Source organism: Phoxinus phoxinus (assembly GCF_949152265.1).
Source record: "Phoxinus phoxinus genome assembly, chromosome: 9".
NCBI lineage: Eukaryota > Metazoa > Chordata > Actinopteri > Cypriniformes > Leuciscidae > Phoxinus > Phoxinus phoxinus.
In genome coordinates, this window is record NC_136884.1 from 31,772,221 (window position 1) to 31,778,417 (window position 6,197).

Consider the following 6,197-nt stretch of genomic DNA (forward strand, 5'->3'; position numbering starts at 1 on the left):
ATATATATATATATATATATATATATATATATATTAGGTACCCGTCCTGCTGACTTCAACATGAGCAGAACATGGTAAAGTGAAAAATCAAACACCTGGGAAATGACAGGTATGCACCATGTTTCAGGAATGGTACAAAGGTGTGTGACTGGTTAAGTCTCTCTTTATCCCAGCAAACATGCCAGTGCGGGCCCACTGTGGGTAAGTGTGGGTTTTCTGTGGGACAGTGTGGGCAAGGGCAAACCCTTTGGGGCCCCATGTGGGCTTTCTGTGGGCAAGCCCACAGTGGGCTAGCCCACAGAATACCCACACGGGCCCCCAGTGGGTTAGCCCATGCGGGGCCCATAGCCGTTTTGCCCATTTGGGCCCCCATGAGGATTTACTGTGGGCAACCCACTGTGGGCTAGCCCACAGAAAACCCACACAGGCCCCCAGTGGGTTAGCCCATGCGGGGCCCATAGCAGTTTTTCACTGTGAGGCCACCATGAGGGTTTACTGTGGGCATCCCACCACAACAGTACAGATAAATCATTGTTTTAAGATTAGAAGCTCAGGATTAATCAAACTATTTTAACAATCCCGTAAAATGTCATAAATGTTATTTCATTCAACAGTCCATCCCATACTTAAAGGGGGGGTACAATGGTGTTTCATGTATTCAGAGTTGTTTACAGTGTTAAAGAGATGGATTCTCATGCTAATAATGGCCAAAGTTTGAAAAGTTATTTTGAACGAATAACAGAGAATTTCTGTGCTGAAAATCATACTTCCGTATTGCAACACGTTTCGGCTGGTTTTTTTCTATCGTAGATCTAATGACGTAGACCAGAGTGGAACTCCTTATATGAGCATTGCTCTCGGAAAAGCGCGTTCACGCACACGTCGACCAGAGGAGAGAAAGACCGCACTCATCGACGCGCTACTACCGGAAATCATCATCAGCAGCGCTAAATAGGAATGGTTGATGTCAAGAATGTCTCCAAAAAAGTGTGTTTTGGGATGTGAGGGAAAGTTTACCTTGTTCAGCTTCCCAAAGAACCCAGTGTTACTGGAACAGTGGATGCAGTTTGTATGTTGTGGATGCTCCCGCTTGACTCTATAGCTCCGCCCACGCCCAGAATCAAGGACCTCGGCTTTTTCCGGATAGAATCGGAAAGCTGTATTTTTATTTGATAAATATGATGAAACTAAAGACTTTTTGGAGATATGAAGGACGCACTATTCCTCTATAGGTACTCAAGATTAACATGAGATTGACTGAAACTAAGTATTTTACCCCCCCTTTAACTAAAACTGCACACAGTCAACAAGATAGCAAGACAAGTACTATCTTTACCTGTTTGCTTGTAGCTGTTCCCAGACAGACTGATAAAGTCAGACAGATCAGTACATTACAGTAGTTTAAACAACATTAGACTATTAGTCCCCCCCCAAAAAATCACAGCACTTATATTAATACATTCATAAATAACATAATAACATATATAGCAATGCATGATGCATCTTTATAAATACATTCATGGAACTATAAAACGGACAAATTAATAAATCAGTGTTTAATGAATTAGGAGCATGCGCATTGAAAGAGCAAATGCATGACTTATAAGGAACTATAAAAATGTATATAAATATAACTATATCTTCTAATTCAGTAGGTCTCAATGAGTATTTATAAATATATTGATAGAATAGTAATATTGCTCATAAAAAAGTACAAATGGAGCTATAATTCATTATAAGCGTATTATGAAATAAAATTAACTTATTTGTCACAATATAACACAAGCAAATGGTGGACTGATTTGTTTTGGTATTCGTCAGTGATCTATTTATTACTATACAATTATATTTGTTATACTAATAAATACATCACTGATGAATTTATATATTTTTTATAATGTTATATTTCTGAAACCGCAAAAGAAAAAAGTTATAATATAAAAATTATATTATAAGTAATACAGTAGATAGCGTCATCACGTGATTAATTCTAACCAATGAGACTGCTGGAAGGAGCTGTCTTTCTGGATTCGACTCTGATTCGACTTGTACCGCCCAGCTGTGCACCAAACAGGTAACGTAAGCTTTTTAAATGTCCATGGTCATTTGAGTTTTCTATTGAAATGAGTGAAACTGGTAAAAAAAAATGGTAATGAATTAATTATTGGTATTAAATTACACTCATTTTATTGTTTATCTGATTATAGGCTATACAGTAGAGCTAACGTTACTCTGCTGCAGTTTAAATTAAACGGTTATAACGGTCGACTAGCTGCTCGACAGTCCGTTTTTTGGTAATCTCCAAGGTAATTTATACTTTAAAACTGCATGAATTCATTACCTTTAAGTGTTTAGCACCTTTTGGTGTTGTTATAATTTGGATTATTGTTGTTTTCCCGTTTACGCGATGAACTAGGACCGAGCTAACATTAGACACAATGGCCGGGCTGAATCAGTCATGTCGTTGTTTTAAAGGTTTAAATAGCGACGTAACCGAGGATTGATGTAACGTTTGTGACAATACATAAACTACACACTCAGATTACATCTCGTTAAGTATGATTATGACCGTTCATAATTGATAGACATCAATAAACACTGCGCGCTGAAGACAGCAAATCATACAAGTTGCGTTAGGCAATTTAACTTAACGTTAACGTTAATGTTAACGTTATACGTTACGCGCTTTGTAATTTTATTATTACTATACTAACACGACTTAAAAATAACAGACTTTATAATTCTAACTTTAATTGATAACTGAAATAAAATCAACCATCTGTAATATTTAATTAACTTAATAATTAAATTATATCATAAGATATAATGGAAGTAAAACATTTAGGCCATGAAATAATATTCACATTAAATATGAATGGAATAATTTATCTTGAATGTATAAATTTCATCAGAACGTTTGTCCATACAGAGCAATATTTGACTGAAATATTAATTTTTGTTTCTTTTTCTCCCTTTTCCTTGTGTGTAATCAGATCATACTGCTGTAAGTATTCTGTGGGAAACACTGTCTTTGACACATTCTCAGTTTTTGCATTGTAGATTTGTCATAGACATTTACAAAAAGTTTCTTTGCACCATATAACTGTATTTTCATAAACATTTTTCTTATGTAATCTGTTAATATTTTGTGTATGTTTTCTAAAAAATGAGATGATCCTCATCCACTTAACAAATACTGTATTTGTCAGTACAGTGGTGTCATATGTAGCATACATTCTCAGATGTTATTGTACATATTCATGATAAGTTTTACTGGGTTTATAACATTAAAATTGTCCTCTCTCTTTTCAGTATTCATTGCCATCTAATCCTGATTGCAAAATTGAGCTCCAACCCCAGTTAAGCAGACCTGCACCAGATGATCAAGTCTTCAGGATCAGCAGACACTACGGACAGGCTGGAGGTACACTCCTCCATGACCAGGACTGGACACCACTGTTGTAAGTGATCTAGCAGTCATTCTGGATCTCTGAATTATCATGTTCAGAACATATTGCAGGGGATCTCATCTCTGGGCCTCGAGGACCACTGTCCTGCAGACTTTAGCACCAACCCTGGTCCAGCACACCTGAACAAGCGAATCAAGCTCTTTTGGTAAAAAGATCGAGTGAGATTGATCAGGTCTGGACATAAACTGCAAGACAGTGCACTTCGAGGACCAGAGTTTAGAACTCCTGACATATTAATTAGTTAATACTGATGAAAAAATAATACATATTTATTTGTATAGATTTATGCAATATTTGACTAATATTCAGGTGTCTTCTCTCTTTTCTCCTTAAATGTGATTGTGTCAAACAGCTAAATAAACCGAAAAGAGAGCCAGCCAGTCACAGGTCACTGCATCTTTTTCTGTGTAAGTACATTTTTGACTGTCAGACACATTCTCAATATTTGCAATTTTTTAAATAAAAATGACATATTCATGCTGCAAGTTAAAGCTATTATTGATTTCACATACATTAAAGGGATTGTTCAAAACGTTGTTCCAAATGTATTCCTTACTTTTTTCTGTGGAATTTAAAAGAAGATGTTTTGAAGAATGATTAATCTGTTTTGTCCATAAAATGAAAACGGCATTGGATCCCATTAAAAAAAAAATCAATTTTCAAATTTCATCTTCCACAGAAGAAATCATGCAGGTTTGGAATGACATGAGTGGGAGTTCAAGTTGACAAAATTATTCTTTACATTGTGTTGATACTTTTTGTAAATTGTTCTCATGCTCTCATTTCACCATGCCCTCAATTGACCTATGGCTAAGCCACGCCCCCAAACGCGATGAGCCAATCACAGTGCGCATAGCTAACCCAATACACTCGGACATTCTCTGCTTCCACGTCCATTGAAATGCATTGCAGTTCGTCAGTTTTCATTAGTTTTTATATGTTTTTTCTTGTCAAAGTTTAAAACTGTCAAACGGTGTGCATGGGGTACATGCAACTCCGACACTAGGTATCCCGAGAGGCTGGGCGACGTTGTGTATTTTTGACCCTTTCCCAAGCCACATCTCAACCGAGATAAGTGTCTGCTCTGGATTAACTTATGCAGTAGACCACAACACCAACTAATAGGTCAATTGGTTCACTCTCTGTATGTTTCTCTCTCAACAACACCAATAACCATACATTTGTTTTTAATATTAATAAACAACACCTTTAACTATTTTTCCAGAACTTAAATTATTCTCAGGTTTCTCCAGTCAAAGTGCATTTAGAGGTTCTCAAAATATTCTTTGTTCCCTGTGGTGGAAATGTCCTAACCCTTGGAAACCCAGTCATAACCCTTGGTTAACATTTCAATTGTTTTTTTCTTTTCTTCCTTTAGATGCTGACACAAAAAAACAGCCAGGCTGCAGCATCCAAAGTGGTAAATCATGGCTCCATAATGCAAGAGACTGGGATGGTGAAAGGAGCAGAAGAACCAGAAGACTGGAGATCTGGCAAAGATCTACTGGTATCCGAGGGGATTGATTTATTTTATTAGGTGATTCATAATCCACTTAATGTGTTGTGATGTGGTTTTATAATATATATATATATTTTTTTTTTACTCAAAATCTATTTAAAATAAATGCTGCTCTTTTGACAGTTCTGTTCAAACATTCCTGAATTTTTTTCTTCACGATTTACATGCTGATGACTGGATGCTAGCTACTGAAAATTCAGTTTTAACATCCCAGGGAAAAATTACTTTGTAAAATAGATTTTAAGTTGCAATAATATTTCAGAATATTACTCTTTTTGATTTATTTATCAAAATAAATGCAGCTTTGATGGGCTGAAGGGATTTCTTTCAAAAGTATTTTTTGAAAAACTTTTGAACGGTAATGTATTGTATTGTATATTTTATTTTTTACATGTGAATAAATGAAATTATTTGAAACATATGACTTCTGTACTACTTCAACTTTCAGTAAGTGCATGTATTGTGGCAAATGCAAAGTAGAACCAAACTAATCTTGTTGTTTGTTATCAATACCACAGGTATATTACAACACTGTGGATTGTCTGCAGTATGCCCACATTTTTCCCAGTGCACCCACAGTAAGCCCACACTTTTCCCAGTGCACCCACTGTATGCCCACACTTAACCCAGTGTACCCACAGTATACCCACACTTTGCCCACAGTGTGGGCTTGCTGTGGGCCCACTCTGGTTCCCATAGTGTGGGGCCCACACGTGCCCTGCATTTCACGCCAGTATCTGTGCCCTCAATGGTCCCACACGGGCCCCTAAGGGGTTTGCTGTGGGCCCATAACGGGCCCCAGTGGGGGCCCACTCTACTTAGTGTGGGCCAGCCCACAGTCAGCCCACACTTTGGGCTGTCCCACTGGGGCCCCACCTGGGTCCCATAGTGTGGGGCCCACACGTGCCCCGCATTTCACGCCGGTATCTGGGCCCACAGTGGGCTGCCCGCAAGGGCCCCATTCGGGTCCCAAAGAAGCATGTTTGCTGGGTAGTTCAGTGTGTTAAATAATGTGCTTTTCTGCCATTTGTTGTGTATCTTTTGATTATGTTGTGTTGTAAATAAATCCAAACAATCAAAAAGCCATTATTTTTTAAATCTCCTCATTCTTTGTGCAAGGTAATGTAATGATAGTGCCTGAGAGCTCCTAATAGGGCCATTATGGGAGGGTCTTTGTCTTTCTCAGGTGTGAAACACTCAATAGTCAT

General features: G+C 37.7%; 1 long non-coding RNA gene across 3 annotated transcripts; it reads left to right on the top strand.

Moving 5' to 3' along the window:
• The first annotated feature begins 2,035 nt into the window (after positions 1 to 2,035).
• On the top strand, positions 2,036 to 5,579 carry LOC307004689. 3 transcript variants are annotated; one of them, XR_013799104.1, is made up of 5 exons: positions 2,036 to 2,074; positions 2,994 to 3,004; positions 3,313 to 3,461; positions 3,823 to 3,877; positions 4,849 to 5,579. It is a non-coding gene; the product is annotated as an uncharacterized lncRNA (long non-coding RNA). The 3 variants fall into 3 exon arrangements; XR_013799106.1 differs by having other exon boundaries at positions 2,074 to 3,004; XR_013799105.1 differs by having other exon boundaries at positions 2,074 to 3,461.
• Positions 5,580 to 6,197: the final 618 nt, after the last annotated feature.